This window comes from Rattus norvegicus, chromosome 3 (genome assembly GCF_021556685.1).
Source record: "Rattus norvegicus strain SHRSP/BbbUtx chromosome 3, alternate assembly SHRSP_T2T, whole genome shotgun sequence".
NCBI classification, from domain to species: domain Eukaryota; kingdom Metazoa; phylum Chordata; class Mammalia; order Rodentia; family Muridae; genus Rattus; species Rattus norvegicus.
In genome coordinates, this window is record NC_141536.1 from 119,698,331 (window position 1) to 119,716,091 (window position 17,761).

Sequence of the window (17,761 nt, forward strand, 5' to 3'; positions counted from 1 at the left end):
GAGGTCCTGAGTTCAATTCCCAGCAACCACATGGTGGCTCACAACCATCTGTAATGGGATCTGATGCCCTCTTCTGGTGTGTCTGAAGACAGCTACAGTGTACTCACATACATGAAACAAACAAATAATTCTTAAAAAAAAAAAGAAAAGAAAGGCTGAAGCAGGAGGATTGCCATGAGTTCTAGGTCTGCCTGAACTTTAGAATGAGTTATCTTGAAACAAGGAAGGGGTAGCACTAGGGAGATGGCTCACTCTATAAAGTTCTTGCTAAGAAAGATGGGAGAGCCCAAGTTCTGATCCCTAATACCCAGATAAAAGCCGGCTTCGGTAGAACACGGTCATGCTCCCAGTGCTGAGGTGGGGGTCACAGGTGAATCCCAGGAGCTCATTAGCCAGCAAGTGTAGCAGAATTGTTGAGCTCCACATTTGGCTAGAAATGTGGTAGGAAAGCATGAGGTATGCAGCAGGAGGGATGGCTTAGCATTTAAGTGTAACACTCGCTGCTCTTGCAGAGAACTGGAGTCAGTTCCCAAGACCCCCATGTTGGTCAGTCAGAACCTGGACCTGCAGCTCCAAACAGGATGCCCGTTCTGGCCATGGGCGCCTCTACACACCTAAACACATACACATAACTGAAAATAATAAAGTTGAAGTAGGCTGGGGAACAATGGAAGAAAACATCCAGTGCTGGCCTCTGGCTTTTACACGCATGCACATGTGTACATGTACCCACATGCACATTCGTGTACACCCGCATGAACACGTGCATATCCCACATGTGTGTGTATTTAGAATTCAGTTTTGCTAGGAGCTCATCTTGGTGGAAATTTTGTTTTAAAACATCCAATTAACACCCCAGCCAGGAACTTAGGGGTGGCTTTTTGGTTTTTTTGTTTTTGAGTTGCTGTGATATGGGGACAGAGCTGTGACACACTCGGTGACACTTGCAGAGGTGGAGGTGCAAGAGCCACTCCTAGGAGGAGGTGAGAAGTGCTGGGCGGTCGTCTCTTTCCAAAATCGTATTTATAAGTGATGACAGCTTTTAAAAGTTACTGAACGATGCAGCTAAGTAGACAGGTCGGTTGTACATGTATTGTTTTTGTACCAAGCCGGAAACGCACGCAGTTCCATGAGATGAATAGGACCACAGTTTAGAGCAGTGGCTCTCAACCTGTGGTTCTTCAGCCCTGGGGGGGGTCCCATATCAGATGTCCTGCCTATCATATCTACATTATAATTTATAACAGTAACAAAATTAGTTAGGAATTAGCGGCTAAATAGTGTTGTAGTTGAGGGTTGCTAAACCATGAGGAATTGTATTAAAGGTCACGGCATTAGGAAACCTGAGAACCACAATTTAGAGTCCTTCCTGAGAGCATCCCGTCTACATGGTGTCATTAAGGAAATCTTTAGCATCGACTTACCCTGAGCTCACAGCTAGGTTCCCCACATTCCTTTATATCACCGTTTTACTGTTAGATAGCCAAGTAACAGCATCAGGTAAAGTATGGTGGTCACAAGGTCACAAGGTCATGGTAGTCCAACTTGCTCCTTACTGCACTTCTCTTCTACCACTGGGAATGGTCCAGTTCACCCGACCCTCAGCAGCTGCAGGGGGAGGGTTTCCCTGTGACCCTACATTTTACAACAAGCTTGTGGGCTATGAAAGTAACTCACCTAGGGGCAGTCTCGCCTCCCAGAAGGCACAGCAGGATTCAATTCTTAGGACTGTTAGAACCTGAGTGTCCGACTGGCATCTGGTGGGTGGAGGTTCTTCAGTGTTCGGGGTGGCTTTCCCACTGGCTGTTCACACTGAGGCCTCACTGACACTCTGGTTTTGGTTTTGTTTCTTTGTTTTGTTGTTTGTTTATTGCCTATTTTTGTCTGTATTGTGCTTTTGTCAAAGATGTATTATTCAGTAAGAGGCTGCCCTAGATGCAGAGTAACCAAGGGAACAGATGCTATGGTGGAGGAGGCTGACACTGAGCTGGATGGCAATTAGCAGATAGCTGTTCTGAGTAGCTGCAGGACTTCTGGGGAGTTACATAATTATTTTGCTTTTTTTTTTATATAAATCCAGCAAGTCAAATTTTATTAAATATCCAAAGACCGGGCATAATTTTCTGAGGCTTGCAACACTGCCCTCTGTCATCAAAAATCTGCCTTCTAGCCTTGTGGTTCAATCCTTAAAATTATCTGTTTATGAAGACTAGTATATTTTTACAGCAGGGTAACTCCATAAACTTTATCTGTACTACAGTTTTTGAAGTATTTTATTTCTTGTGATGATAATATAATTATGTCATTTCTTCCTTCCTTTTCCTCTCTCCAAATGCTCCCATATACCCATCCTTGCTCCCTTTCAAATTCATGGTCTCTTTTTTCACTAGTTATTGTTACATACATATGCATGTGTAATTTTGCGTTATTTTGTGTGAGCATGTGAATGAGGGCATTTGCCCGCATTCTGTGGTGACTGTAAGTCTTAAGCTATTGCATCACTGCCACTGCAGATGTGCTCTGGGGGTCAGGAGAGGTTGGCAGTAGGCACATACAGATGTTCTGTTCAACTCGTGTTTTTGGAGCACCAGACACATATCCTTCATCTATCTATCAATCGTCAAATACTTGGCCAGCTCTGCAGATGCCCTGGCATTTAGGACCATCTTATACTTTGAATCTGGACATCCAGCTCCAAGCTCCAACTTAATGATAAGATTGCCCAGCCACCACTGTCACTTCAGCAGTAGCCAGTCAGCATCCCTTCATTTGCACATATAGCTCAGATAATCACTTACTGAGCTCTGGTCCACTCACAGCAGGAAGAGATACAGGGCCTCTTCTTCTCTAATTAAAGATATGGAGATCACAGCTTAGAGAAATGCTCCAGACCATGGTCTCTATGACAGTTTAGGGACAGAGGTCTTCATAGTTCCCCTTACTCTCAGAGTACGTTCCTCCTGTGGTATCAGCAGGTCACTGGATAAGTGAGTGGAGGTCTGAGCTAACCACATAGAAATCATGTTGCTGTGATAAACACCATGGCTAAAAATAGCCTGTAGGGGAAAGGGATTGTTTCATCTGGGTTTATTACAACTTCTAGGTCACACTGCACCTCTGAGGGGAGTCAGGGCAGGAACTAAAGGCAACAACAGAAGCAGAGGCCATGAAGGAGTGCTGCTTAGTGGCTTGCTCCTCATGGCTTACTCAGCCTGCTTTCTTATATCCTCCAGGATTACTTGCCAAGGGGTGTGTGTCACTGCACAGTGTTCGAGACCATCCCACATCAGTCATTAAACAAGAAATACCACATACTCATAAGTCAAGAAAATGTCTCACGGGTTTGCCTATAGGCCAGTCTGATGGAGGCATTTTCTCACTGAACTTATCTCTTCCCAGATGACCTTGGCATGTGTCCAGCTGACATGAACTAACTAGAATGCTTTTTCTTTAAAGGCTTCTTGCCTCAAACTGGACGAAAACCCAGCCATTGTAAACTCCTCCTGCAAGCAATCTTCTCTGACACAGGTACTGATGCTGAGCTGGTATCTCTGACATCGGGGTACTGATGCTGAGCTGGTATCTCTGACACAGGGTACTGATGCTGAGCTGGTATCTCTGACATCGGGGTACTGATGCTGAGCTGGTATCTCTGACACACCGGGTACTGATATCTCTGAATTTGGGGTAATGATGCTGAGTTGTAATCTCTGATATTGGGGTACTGATGCTGAGCTGATATCTCTGACACAGGATACTGATGCTGAGCTGATATCTCTGACACAGGATACTGATGCTGAGCTGGATCTCTGACACTGAGGGTACTGATGCTGAGTTGTTATCTCTGACACACAGGGTACTGATGCTGAGCTGGTATCTCTGACACAGGTACTGATGCTGAGCTGGTATCTCTGACACAGAGGGTACTGATGCTGAGCTGGTATCTCTGACACAGGGTACTGATGCTGAGCTGGTATCTCTGACACAGGGTACTGATGCTGAGCTGGTATCTCTGACACACCGGGTACTGATATCTCTGAATTTGGGGTAATGATGCTGAGTTGTAATCTCTGATATTGGGGTACTGATGCTGAGCTGATATCTCTGACACAGGATACTGATGCTGAGCTGATATCTCTGACACAGGGTACTGATGCTGAGCTGGTATCTCTGACACAGGGTACTGATGCTGAGCTGGTATCTCTGACACACCGGGTACTGATATCTCTGAATTTGGGGTAATGATGCTGAGGGTACTACTGATGCTGAGTTGTTATCTCTGACACACAGGGTACTGATGCTGAGCTGGTATCTCTGACACAGGGTACTGATGCTGAGCTAGTATCTCTGATATTGGGGTACTGATGCTGAGCTGGTATCTCTGATATTAGGGTACTGATGCTGAGTTGTTATCTCTGATATTGGGGTACTGATGCTGAGCTGGTATCTCTGATATTGGGGTACTGATGCTGAGTTGTTATCTCTGATATTGGGGGTACTGATGCTGAGTTGTTACCTCTGATTTTGGGGGTACTGATGCTGAGCTGGTATCTCTGACATGACTGTATTGATGCTGAGCTGAGACCTCACTAGCAATAGAATAACTGATAAATGGATTATGTCTGGGAGCTTGCATTAAATTCTCTTGCCTCTCTTTGCCTGTGACCCATGGTAGATAGTTCACACCCATACTTTTCTCATCAGTAGAATGATACTGATACTTAGTTGCTATGAGGGTTGAGACAATGCACATCTAACCTTTTTTTTTTTAATTTAAAGATCTGAATAGATTGCTGTACTATTTTTATTTTCTAAAGGAAAGAGCTTTAAAATATCACTCTCTTTGCAAGCCTATCACTATTTCTGGAAGAATTGATATTTGCATATCTAAAATGAAAAATCCCAAAATAAAAATCAGCCTTCTGTAGTCCCTGCTTTTCTCACTTGGTGCTAGCTGGTGAGCACCTGTCTCCAGGCCAGCGTCTGGAGGGATTCTGAGGAAGCTAGCATAGTGAGCTGCTTCTTGTGCTGGGCGCTTATCAACAAAGATGGAGGATATAAGGAAAATGGATAACTGTTGCTTAGAGTCTAGAAGTCTTTGAACTGTCAGTGTTGAGTGGACTCTGGAGAACAACCAAGACTGTCCCTCCCTCCCACCCCTGAGGGGGTTTCTATAAAGTTTTATGGGTCATGTTTGTTGGATCTGAAATACTCAGTAACATGGTCTCCCTGCTTTTTATAAAACTGGCCAGCGGGATAGTGAGCTTTGGTTTTGCTGTGTGAATTATTATCACTGGATATTATTTATTGCTAGTGTATGCAGCAGTAAATAATAAAAAAAGGAATCTACCAATAGGGCCACATGGCATCTACGGGGTATTTTCATCTTTTTTTTTTTTTTTTTTTTTGGTTTTTTTTTTTTTTTTTTCGGAGCTGGGGACCGAACCCAGGGCCTTGCGCTTCCTAGGTAAGCGCTCTACCACTGAGCTAAATCCCCAGCCCCGGGGTATTTTCATCTTAATCAGCAAAGTGTCTCAACCGCTGAGCTCCCAATCTCCATCTCACGCTGCTGCCGGCTACTCTCTGGGCCCTGCAGTGATCTCACCGTCTATCTAGTCCCCAAGGTGGGCCACTGCCACGCCAGTTCCATACGGAAACCGCCTATCTTGTGGCTCTTTTACTGCAGACTCTGTTCACATTCTCAGCATCCGCCCCCTGTGGTTATAGTCACAATCTCAGTAACCTGTTAAGATCAAAGCTCAATAAGCTTGTAATTTAGCATCCAGATTTATATGTTAAATTCTCATTCCACAGAACGTCCGCACAATAAGCTCACAGCGAATTGATAATGATATAATCTGCCCACCTAGATAAGTCAAATTGTCCTATGACAATCCATCCCTTTAAGAAATATTCATTACTACCGGTGGCCCTTTAAGGCCACACGGATCTGGGTCATCCTTCCCTGCCTCCATCTTGGTTCTTCTGTCCCTTTCTCCTCTCTCTAAAACTCTGTGCCCATCTTCCCTTTTCACTGCCCAATCACAGGCCTTGCCTTATCTTGTGCCTGCCCTCGCCTGCATATAGACATCAACTACAAACGTACAGAGTTATTTTCATGTTATATTGGGGCATTACCTGACCCCTGCTGACTGGATTTCTTACAGTGTAGTAGACGGTGTTCATCTGGTTGTTAAGAAATGGCTATAGGGCATCAGTGAGACTCCAGGCCCTGTACATGGCACTGGGGAGACAGTGGATAAAATAGGAATTCAAACCATTCCAGGAGGCTTTCAGATTCTACATGGAAGAGGGAGGTCGACAATTAAACAAAGACATGTATATCAGATGTGTTATGAGGAAAAGAAAAGCAGAATTAGAGATGGGGAGGGGGCCAATTCATAAACAGCATTAGAGATGGGGAGGGACCAATCCATGAACAGTATTAGAGATGGGGGACCAATCCATGAACAGCATTAGAGATGGGGAGGGGGCCAATTCATAAACAGCATTAGAGATGGGGAGGGACCAATCCATGAACAGTATTAAAGATGGGGGACCAATCCATGAACAGTATTAGAGATGGGGAGGGGGCCAATTCATAAACAGCATTAGAGATGGGCTGGGGCCAATTCATAAGCAGCATTTGAGAAGGGGGGGCAGTCAATTCATATAAGATGACCAGCAAAGGCCTCTGATAATGTGATATGCTTGTACAATCTGGACAGGCTGTCTGGTATTACAGGATCAGGGAGATGGCCCAAGCAGGGAAAGGTGCTTGTCACTAAGCCTGACAATTGGAGTTCAGTGCCCAAAATTGGCACAGCATTGTCCTCTGACCTCACACACAAAATAAATAAATGTTAAGAAAACAAGAAAGTGGGGTTGGGGATTTAGCTCAGTGGTAGAGCGCTTGCCTAGCAAGCGCAAGGCCCTGGGTTCGGTCCCAGCTCCGAAAAAAAGAAAAAAAAAGTAAACTAGTATATTTTCTTTTGCTTATCAAGTGAGCTCTGTGACTAAAATGCCAGTTTTCTGTGCATAAGGAGAAAGTGCACGCGGACACTGATCTCTTGGAACTGGAGTTAAGCAGTTCCAGGTTGTGCTGTGGGCACTGGAAACTGAACCCAGGTCCGCAGCTGGTGCAGCAAGTGCTCAAAACCACGGAGCCACCCTCCAGCTCTGGGAATCTTTTTTAAGACAAGCTTTCATGTAGCAAAGCTTGACCTTGAACTTGCTCTATAGCCAAGGACAATGTATCTCATATAATCTTCCTCCTCTTCCAAAAGAGGACACCCCCCCCCCCCCGCCTCCAGACCGTGTCAATATTTTTCAGATCAGGAAACAGGGTTCAGAGGCAAAGCTTTTTGTGCAGAGACCCAGACAGAGCGCAGCAGAGCATCCTTCTGAATCCGGCTGCAGAGCATAGCTGTGCGCCTGCGCACTGTGGCCTGCGCGCCTCTGCACTCATTGTTCCCGACTGGATCAGCCCAGGCTTTCCTTCCTTATAAGAGCGGCACTCCTCCCCGATAGGAACTCTATTATTTTCTTCCAATTTTAAAATCTGTACACACCATTTGAAAGCAAACCTATTCTGATGATAGAAGAATTTGACAATATTGAAGATAATTCTTTCCAAACTCATTTTTGCTTAACCACAGTGTCCATCTTGGTCATCGCTTTGACCTTGTGGAGTATGGTAAGCATCCAGTGAAGCCTTCTTGACTTCAGATGAATTAGAAACTACAAGCTCTGTTTAAACCTTTGTGGTTATGCCCGAAAAATGACAAAGGAGAGAATAGGAGATGAGGGCTTGTGAGTGTTTGTGTAGCTGCGCTCTTTGTAAAGTGTTTGCAAAGGTACTGTGACTTTTAAAATTCAGAATCTAGGCTGGATTTGGTGGTATATGCCTTTAGTCCCAGTACTCAGGAGGCAGAGGCAGAGGCAGGTGGGTCTCTATAAATTCAAGGCCAGCCCCGTCTACATAGAGAAACCCTATCTTAAAATATTTTTTTAAACTCAAATTTAATAAAACACAGGAAAGCCACAAACCAGAGGTGTTGGGGTGAGTCCATGTAAGCGTAGATCGTGTTAAGTTTTACAGACTTGGCAGCTTTTGCTATGCATGGGCACTCAACAGGCGTTCTTTGACCGGCCCACTGGACAGGCTCTGTTCCTCATTTAGTAGATGTCAGAGAGCACTTATGCTGGCACCATGCTGTCTCCTGGGGATGAAGTATGAGTTAAAGGCAGCCTTCCCCATTTGGGAGATGAATAACCAGGAAAACAGAGTATAAAATATTCATAATAGAAGCTGTGTTTACTTGAAAAGAATTTTAAAAGCAAAATGAAAAATGTGAGCCTGTTTATAAAGCGTGGAGAACTTTACATGATGATAACCTGCTGGCTGTGCCTTAGCACAAGCTTTTACTTCTGTCACCTTCACTCTGATGGCTTAGCCTACAGGCTCCACCTTCTCACAGCAGAAGCTTTTACTCCCCTTCCTTTCATCTCCAGGGGTAACTTGGGCAAAGAGCCTAGCGAGGGAAAAGCCAGCCTGGAGTACTGCTGAGATACACGATGATGTCATAGCTCTTTATGGTCTTTTGAAAAATCTTTCACCGTCTGAGTTACATCCCCTGAGAAAATTGATCACAGGTGTATAATGCCCATTGTATACTAATTACAAGGGCTTAAAAAGTGTATGGAGACCTATGACTGACATTGTTATTCAGCCTGTAAGGTACAGTTTGGTAAAGGTTATTGCAGTGTAAGAAGTAAAGTGTGTACGGAGGGCTAGGGGGTTTGGCCACCTGCGGGGAGTACCCCAAACTGAACGGATGAAAGTTTCCCAGTTTTGGAGGCCAGAAACCCAGGAGGGCTTAGCTTAGCCAGGTGCTCCTGCCTCGGTGGTGAAGTTGAAGCCTAGGCAGTGGTGGAGAGCCTGCTTCTGAGAAGCTCAAATCTCTGTTCTTCTCCAGAAACCCCCTTTTTGGGCATCAGAATGTCCTTAAAATATGACAGGGGAGGGGAGGAGGGGCAGAGAGAGAGAGAGAGAGAGAGAGAGAGAGAGAGAGAGAGAGAGAGAGAGAATATGAATGAATGTGAGGACCTGGGCATCACTTCTGCCATATTGTGCGAGCTGGAGACCAACACTGGTAGTGCACCATGGAAGAGAAGTTCCCAGGACACGCACAGCAACAGCAGACATGGGGATCATTAGTTGTTATGGGGAAGCTGCAGTTCCCATCCTCAGAGTCCTGCAGCCTGGCAAGCATGCAAGTGGAGGTGACTGACCCACTGCTACCAGTCTCTGTAGATGAGGCCTCTCTGTCTCCCTCAGGCTGTGACCTGACCAGGTCTCAGGCTGTGGGCTGGGCTGCCCGCTGGGCTTTGGCGCCCCCTCCTGTCCAAATCTGAGGCTGGCTGTTGTCAGTTTAGGAAGTGATGTTATCTGCTTCCTAGGATTCTGCTTCCTCCTCAGTCTACTGAGAAAAAAGAAGCAGCTTTCTCCTCCCCTGCCACCTGGCCTGTCTGCCTCCAGCCCTCACAGTGAGTGGGTCTTTGTTCCTGTCACACAGTCCTCTTCCCAGCCTCCTTGTCACCAACATCGCACCTCAGTTCCCTCCTCAGCCCCTACTGGTTGACTCAAGGCTTGTGATTGTTTTGTTTTTTTGTTTTGTTTTGTTTTTGTTTTTGTTTTGTTGTTGTTGTTGTTAGGTTTTTGAGTCTCAAATATCCCTGGCTGGCCTTGAGTTCTCCTTCCTTTTAATATTTACTTAGATGTATATGGATGTTTTCCTGCTTGTATCTCTGTGCCCACAGAGACCAGAAGAGGCATTGGATCCCCCATGACTGGAGTTATAGACGGTTGTAAGCCACCCAGTACAGGTTTTGTGAACACAGGTTCTCTGGAAGAGCAGCCTGTGCTCCTGACTGCTGAGCCATCCCTCCAGCACCGAGTTTTCTCATTTATATGCATTACCATAGTTTGACTTCTTACCAAAACCCTGCAATCTAATTTTTTGAAATTATCATTTTAGAAATTATCATGATGTGTGTGTGTGTGTGTGTGTGTGTGTGTGTGTGTGTGTGTGTTCCAAAGACAGCTTAGGAAAGTCACTTCTTGCCTCCCACCGTGTGGGTTTCGGGTATCGATCCCAGGTCATCAGGGTGTCTGCAGGTTCCTCAACCTGCTTAGCCAGCTCACTAGCTAAGTTAGTGTTCGCGTCGGCAGCACATATACTAAAATTGGAGTGATCCTGAGAGGATTAGGATGGCCCCTGCACCAGGATGATGCGCAAATGTCATGAATGACATGGAAAGTAATGAAACAGTCCACATTTTAAATATGAAAGTTAGTGCTTCGCTTTACGGCTGCATTAATTTTTTTTTTTTTACCCCTTGACAGTTTTTGTTTCAAAAATATCTCATCTGGTGAGATATAAGCATTGTGCAGTACAGATGTCAGCACAGGGGACCTTTGTCAAGCACAGTATTGCCACTGCCTGCCACGACCCACTGGGAGTTAAAGTGACTTTGGCATCCTCACACACCGTGGTGCCACTAAATGGTAAAGCTATTTGGGTGGCATTTAAGAAATTTTCTCTGAAATGCATGCACACCTAAATAGCCATATGCATAGTTATTTTATTTTACTCCACATCAGTCTACACCGGGAGATTTCTAGTCATGTGCAAGTAGGAACTCTTCCACTGGGGTTCACCGGAGGCTGGGTTATTTGGGACAGAAGATGCTGAAGTACCAAATGGTGCCTCTTTCCTGAATTTTAGAGATTGGAAATGCAGATGATATGCTGTGTGCCAGCTCTCAGAAATAGAATTTGGGTCAACCAGTTTCCATTCTGAGCTGGAGAACCATGAGGTTCTGGAGCAGTCTTTCCAATATGGTACCAGCAGTTATATAAGGCCATGTACCTCTAAAACCCATGGCCCTAAGTCATGGTGGTCCTATTTCAAGTGCTCTAAGAGTGACCTCCATGTTAGGTGACTCGTGAAGAACATTCCCATCATGGAAAGGCCTGTTTTAATAAAGGAATCAGAAACGAACTTTTCTAACAGCCTAACAGCTTTTATAAGACTTATTCAGCTCTTCTCCTTCTATTTAATGAATATAAAATGTAAAAATAAAAGCAGTTCCTTTTCAGAGCATTTCTAAGTTCATAACACAATTGGAAGCACAGGGATTTCCCATATACATCCTCTCTCACATATGCACAGTTCTCCCCACCACAGTGATATGCTTATTGCTGTCAGCAAAGTACATAGGTCACAGGTGTGTTCACTAGGTGTGGTACAACCTCTGGACTTGGACACATGTAAAGTTGTTTCTATTGACCACTGTGTTATTATGTTGGTTAGCTTTCTTATTACCGTGACCAAATATTCATTTTTTAAAAAAACTTAAAGAATTTATTGTGGCTCATGATTTACAAGGTTTCTGTCGTGGTTTCTTGGACCCGTGGGCTTGATTAGATTCTCAGAAAGCAGGACACTGTGGGGAAGGCTGTTCCTCCAGAGAATAGGGTGGGGCAGAGAGAGAGGAGAGCCAGGGGCCAAGGACAACCTTCCAAGGCCAGTGACTCCCCCAGGAACTGTTTCTCCCAACTGAGTCACACCCTAAGTACCCACAAGCATCTAGGACAGCCCTTGCTACCTACCAGTGGAGGACCAGGCATTTGATAAGAGGGCCTGTAGGAGGAACCTCACATCAGAGCACAGCCAGGCCACACAGAATAGCTTTATCACCTCAAAACCTCTCCTTTGCCTACTCACCCTTCTGTCCTTTCCCTCAAGTTCAGTCTCAAGCTGAAGGTTTTCTTTTTTTAACATGGTTTTTTTTTTTTTTTACTGTTCCTACAGTTTGTCTTTTTCTAGAATGTACGTTCAGAGAAATAGTAGATTAAAAACTTGAATGTGTATATTCATGTATGTAGATGAGTATATATACATGAGTGTGCACATGCACGTGGCCACACTAGACAGCCTTGGATAAGCTTCTTAGAAATGTTGTCGAAGCCCTTTGAGGCAGGGTCTCTCATGGGCCTGGAGGTCACTATTTAGATTGGCCGGCCAGTGAGCCCCAGCACTCCTGTCTCCGTTTCCAAAGCACGGGAGTACAAGTGTGTGCTTGTGCCCAGCATCTTTGAATGAGTTCAGGGGATTCTAATCAGGTCCTCGTGACCGCAAGGCAACCAGTGCTGACTGAACTGTCTCCCCAGCCCTGTTAGTAGATTCTGAGCTGTCATTTGCCAGCTGTTTTAGATGACATGTTTTACTGCTCCTTGGTAAATCTGTGGTTTGAATGAGAACGGCCCCCATAGGCTCATCCGTTTGAATGCTTGGTCTCCAGTTAGTGCAACTGTTGGAAAGGATTGGGAGGTTTGTCTTTATTGGAAGAGGAGGGGTGGATTTTGAGGCATGCCAAGTAGGTCTGGTCTCACACTGTCTGCAACTTGTGGGTCAGATGTGAGCTCTCGGCTACTGCTTCAGTGTCATGATTGCCCACGCTCCTGCCATTTTGATCATGGGCAAACCCTCTGAAACTGTGTGCCCAAGCTCCCAGTGGAATACTTTCCTCTATACACTACCTTGGTCATGGTGCCTTTTCACAGCAATAGAACAGTAACTAAGACAATACATTTTCTAGGAATAGAATTTAAATATCATACTTCAGTGCGTACACACGCACACACGCTTGCCCTTGAATCAATGTGATGTATATGGAAGTATTCACAGAGACCAGAAGAGGGTGTCAGCTCCCCTGGAACTAGAGTTACAAGCAATTTTGAGCTGCCCAATATGGGTGCTTGGAACGAATCTCTGGTCTCTGGCCCTCTGAAGAGCAACAAATGTTCTTAACCACTGAACCATCTCTCCAGCACACACTATCCAAGTTTTTTGTTTGTTTGTTTGTTTGTTTTGCTTTGTTTTTAAAAGCAGAGAATAGAAATATTTTCCTTGTCTGTGTAAACCTTTCTAGGCAGGTGGTCAGGTCAACAAGTGGGGCTTTCCTCCAAGCAGCCCCTTGGGGGACCCAGGTTCCTTCCATAACTCCTGGGCCTTGTCATTATCCAAGAAATCAAAACAACAAAGAACATGGAGAAGTGGGCAAGCTATTTTCCATGGACCAGGGCTTTCAGGAGCACATGTCAGAGGAGAAGACATGGTGGGGAGGGGCACCCTTGACTGGAAATACTGTCTAGCTGTTTGTTAAAGGACACATAGTGGGGCTGGAGAGATGGCTCAGTGGTTAGGAGCGCTGACTGCTCTTCCACAGGTCCTGAGTTCAATTCCCAGCAACCACATGGTGGCTCACAACCATCTGTAATGGGATCTGATGCCCTCTTCTGGTGTGTCTGAAGACAGCTACAGTGTACTCATATAAATAAAATAAATCTTAAAAAAAAAAAAAAAGGACACATAGTGGAATGTGTCTAGGGAAACTATCTCAGAACTAGCGCTTGTTGTGGTAGATAGAGCAAGATACAAATGTCTCCTGTCTTCTCCACCAACCATAATGGGAGACTTCAGAAGGCCCACCAGACTGAGCTGCCTGGTATAGTCAGTAAGGAGCAGCAGACCGCCAAGCAGACTTCCTGGGTGTGTCCATCTTGCCATCAGAAGACAAAGCTCTTGTTTGTTTTATTTATTTGTTTGTTTGTTCATTTATTTATTTATTTTTTTAGGCAGGGTCACTATGTAGCTTGGCTATCCTGTACTCACTATGTAGATCAGGCTGGCTCAGAACCCACGGAGACCAGCCTGTCTCTGCTGCTGGAATGCCGAATGCCAGGATTAAAGCATGAGCCACCACCCTAGCCCAGGTCGTCTAGTTTTCTGTGAGCTGCCCATGGTGCTGGACCTGAGCTCCAGCCTTCGGAGTTGAGCAGGAACGACTCTTAACTGCTGAGCCCCTTTTCCGACCTGCAAACGCCCAGCTTTCAACCATAGCCATTAACGTTTGATTTCTCTGGCCTATTTTGGGATGCTAAAATTTTGCTGGCCTTTCTGGCCCCTTGCATTGATATTCTTTTTTTCATATCTGCAATGATTTTTTTCTTGTAGATTGTGTAGATGACTCTGTAATCACCAGAGACCTTAGCCTTGCAGATCACAAAATGGTTGCCTAAATCACTGCCTTCAACAATACCACATTGGTTCCCTCCTTGCCTTGCACCTAAAGAAGGCATATTCCTTTGAAACAAATGAAAAGTGTGCACCCGTTTTCCTTGGCTCCTGTTAAAGTGCACGTGTGGGTTACCACTGACTGACAAGTGAGTGTAACCTGCCAGCTGCCCTCTTACCCAGAAAAGCCGAGCGGTCCTGTAGTCATGGTAACCTGCCTTCCATAGTGAGTGAACAAGGCAGAAGTGGACCATTCTCTCCACTCCTGTCTGCTGTGCTGGGACACAGGGCATTCTAGGAGAGAGTGCCATTAGGTCAGCCTGTCAGTACATCCAGCACTGCTCTCACACCCTCTCGGAAGCAAAGGCCCCTGACGATGCTTCTATAAGCTCATCACTGGATTCCTCATTACAGTCTTGGCTGAGCTGGCACATTTGGCAGCCCATGGTGCAAATGGGAAAGAGATAGGTATGACCAGGGAGCATTTTCCCTTCCTGTCTTTCTCCTTCAGGGGAGGAAGTGCTTGCTGGGGAAGTTATTTCTGATATTAATAGGCATACTGGCTGGGCTCAAAGACTGCCTGGATTAAGATGGCACAGTGCCATTTAAAACAAGTAGCAGGATGTGCCACGGGGCCATTACATCAGAAGCAGTCCTCATTTAACAGAGTGCTGTTTTCATGATCTTATCTGCTGCAGGAGACCTTAAACAAATTGCTAATTAGCCTTTCAGAAATTTGCATGGAAAGTACTGGCTGTTATGAACCGACTGAGCGGAGGCTTTCTGCACCCTCAGGACTTGAAGGGGCATGGGGAGCGAGCCCAGGACTAGAAGAAAGAAGGCTACTCACGGCCTGGGCACACCTGGGAGGGTGAAGGAGGAGGCCAGAGACCCCCCTGGCAGCAAGGAGGATTTTCTGTGCTGTTTGTGGCTGTGAACTGGCTACAGGTTACTTTTTCCTGCTGTCTAGGTTATTTCTTCCGAGTCTCTTGTTGGTCTGTGGTCCAGCCCTTTATCATTTGTGGCTAGTGACAAAATTCAACTCTTCATTGTTGGACTACTACAGGAAGAATCACCCAGCATGATCTGTAGCCTCAGCTCTCCTTTTCTATGTTGACTAGCTATTTTTTAATGTTTCTTAGTGTCGTGGGTTCCTTAGGAACATAACCATGGGTTTACACCAGAACTAATCATCATTTGCTTATCCGTCTGTTTGGACAGAGGTTTCACGAAGCTGAGGCTGGCCTTGAACTCTCTTTGTAGCCAAGGATGACTTAGAACCCTCCATCCTCCTGCCTCCAGCAGCTTACTTGGATATGGTCATTAGTTGAGCATGACTGCTATTCAGCTGTCTCTGTACAGTTATTTCTTGTCTCTGAGGTGGGGTTTGTATAGGAGAGCAAGATCCTCCCAGGTGACTTCACTTTAACAGTCCACACAGGTAGCAAGCAGCCAGATTGTTTTAGGGAACCTGCACCTCTCCTACAACTCTGCTGTTCTATGGCTGCTCACCCACCACACCATGACCTTGGTATCCCTTCACCTTTCCTGCTGTTTCCTTTCCCAGAATTCCTTACCTGGAGAAATGCTGGAAATAACGAACCCACCTAGTCTGCGATCTCCCCTGCCTCTAGTCAGGCACCAAGAGAGCTGAATGGCTTTTTATTACCTTACTAGGTGTGGTTCGTGTGTCGACCTTGCTGCTCCTTCTGGGAATTGCTACCTTAGATCATCCACTTATGGACAGACAACCATGCTTCTCTACATTCTCTGACAATCCCCTAAAGTTACCTGTGTCTTTCCAAACTTCAAGAAGGTTCACACATAGCAGGCACTCTTTACTGCTAAGAACGCTCACTATGAACAGTAGAGTCCCGGCCTTTTTCTTATCACTTCTTATCATTCTGTCACTTTTTTTTCTGTATATATATATTTATATTTATATAAAAAGACCAATAATAGCAGTGTGTTATGCATCAACAGCAGCAACAGCTTTTCCAGGTTCTGCAGTCATCTGAACAAAACTGTAGAGACATCCAGCACACTCCATTAAAAAAAAAAAAAGTAAAAAAAAACAAAACCCGAGAAAACAGCACAGTTCTGTTACTCTTGTGGTACCTGGCACCATTTTTTTTTTAAATTAGCTTCTCAATCATCATCTGGAAAGAAAACATTCTGAGCAACATCATTAAAAACAGCTCTGATAAAGCACGGTCACTACTACGTATCATAAAGCAGGTACAAGCTATTTTACATCCACAGAGGTATGATACAGTACTGTCCTACATCTATAATACTAGAGGATACAATTTAAAAGGCATTATTTGAGACTTGATTCTACTTTTCCAGCAGAGGGCCCAAAGGATGGTGTGACACAGCTTTGTAAAGAAACATACTCTAGACAGGATTTCCTTTCACTAGTGGCACTTCTAAGGATTCATTCTCTCCATGAATGTCAGCTAAAACCGTTATTAAAAAAATGAAATATCCCTAAAACAAAACCGTATAACCACCGGATTCACATGAAGATGACCTAGTGGAGACAAGCTGGACCTCACCTTACCAACAAGCTATCAAATCTGTTATGTTTAAACAGTGAGACCTCCAAGGAAGGAGATGCCAAGTAGTGCTTCAAAGCTTCGGACCACAATCAAACACAGCATCCTTTTCAACAGAAGCAGAAGCTCATCTGAATATGCTCATGGATGCTGACATCAACATTTAATCATCTCCTCACTCATCCAGGAAGAGGGGGAGATCAGTTACTACTGTACTTTATTGTGTTCAACCAAATCACCATGTTACAAAAATAGCAAGCTGCCATAATAAAAAATAAGGCTCCTCTATCCAGCACCAGATAGCATCATTTTACTTTCAAGCCTAGAAATTGCACACTTGTATATAAACCAATCGAAGATGAGGATTGAGAGTTCATCTTGGTGGATTTTTCCTTTGATGAATATGAAGTGTCCTTCCTTATCTTTTTTGATGACTTTTAATTGAAAATTGATTTTATTTGATATTAGAATGGCTACTCCAGCTTGCTTCTTCTGACCATTTGCTTGGAAAGTTGTTTTCCAGCCTTTCACTCTGAGGTAGTGTCTGTCTTTGTCTCTGAGGTGTGTTTCCTGTAGGCAGCAGAATGCAGGGTCCTCATTGCATATACAGTTTGTTAATCTATGTCTTTTTATTGGGGAGTTGAGGCCATTGATGTTGAGAGATATTAAGGAATAGTGATTATTGCTTCCTGTTATATTCATATTTGGATGTGAGATTATGTTTGTGTGCTTTCATTCTCTTTGTTTTGTTGCCAAGACGATTAGTTTCTTGCTTCTTCTAGGGTATAGCTTGCCTCCTTATGTTGGGCTTTACCCTTTATTATCCTTTGTAGTGTTGGATTTGTAGAAAGATATTGTGTAAATTTGTTTTTGTCATGGAATATCTTGGTTTCTCCATCTATCTTAATTGAGAGTTTTGCAGGATACAGTAACCTGGGCTGGCATTTGTGTTCTCTTAGGGTCTGTATGACATCTGTCCAGGATCTTCTGGCCTTCATAGTTTCTGGCGAAAAGTCTGGTGTGATTCTGATAGGTCTGCCTTTATATGTTACTTGACCT

The 17,761-nt window shown here is 44.6% G+C and overlaps 1 protein-coding gene, 2 long non-coding RNA genes and 1 other non-coding gene across 8 annotated transcripts in view; 3 read left to right on the top strand and 1 right to left on the bottom strand.

Annotated features, from left to right (window-relative positions):
• Shld1 (shieldin complex subunit 1) overlaps positions 1 to 17,761 on the top strand; it is a 72,466-nt gene that overhangs the window by 21,129 nt on the left and 33,576 nt on the right. Inside the window, exon 1 of one of the 5 annotated variants that reach the window (XM_087654415.1) lies at positions 3,457 to 3,528. The gene's annotated coding sequence lies outside the window, so the exon portion shown is untranslated. 5 annotated transcript variants of the gene reach the window in all.
• LOC148006545 (uncharacterized) lies at positions 2,158 to 5,244 on the bottom strand. The gene is made up of 3 exons (XR_015684629.1): positions 4,258 to 5,244; positions 3,928 to 4,218; positions 2,158 to 3,891 (listed from the first exon to the last, which is right to left on the bottom strand). It is a non-coding gene; the product is annotated as an uncharacterized LOC148006545 (long non-coding RNA).
• On the top strand, positions 3,955 to 6,370 carry LOC147995698 (uncharacterized). Its single transcript, XR_015684627.1, has 3 exons — positions 3,955 to 4,024; positions 4,291 to 5,376; positions 5,500 to 6,370. It is a non-coding gene; the product is annotated as an uncharacterized LOC147995698 (long non-coding RNA).
• On the top strand, positions 10,219 to 10,326 carry LOC120101966 (U6 spliceosomal RNA). Its single transcript, XR_015685041.1, has one exon. It is a non-coding gene; the product is annotated as a U6 spliceosomal RNA (small nuclear RNA).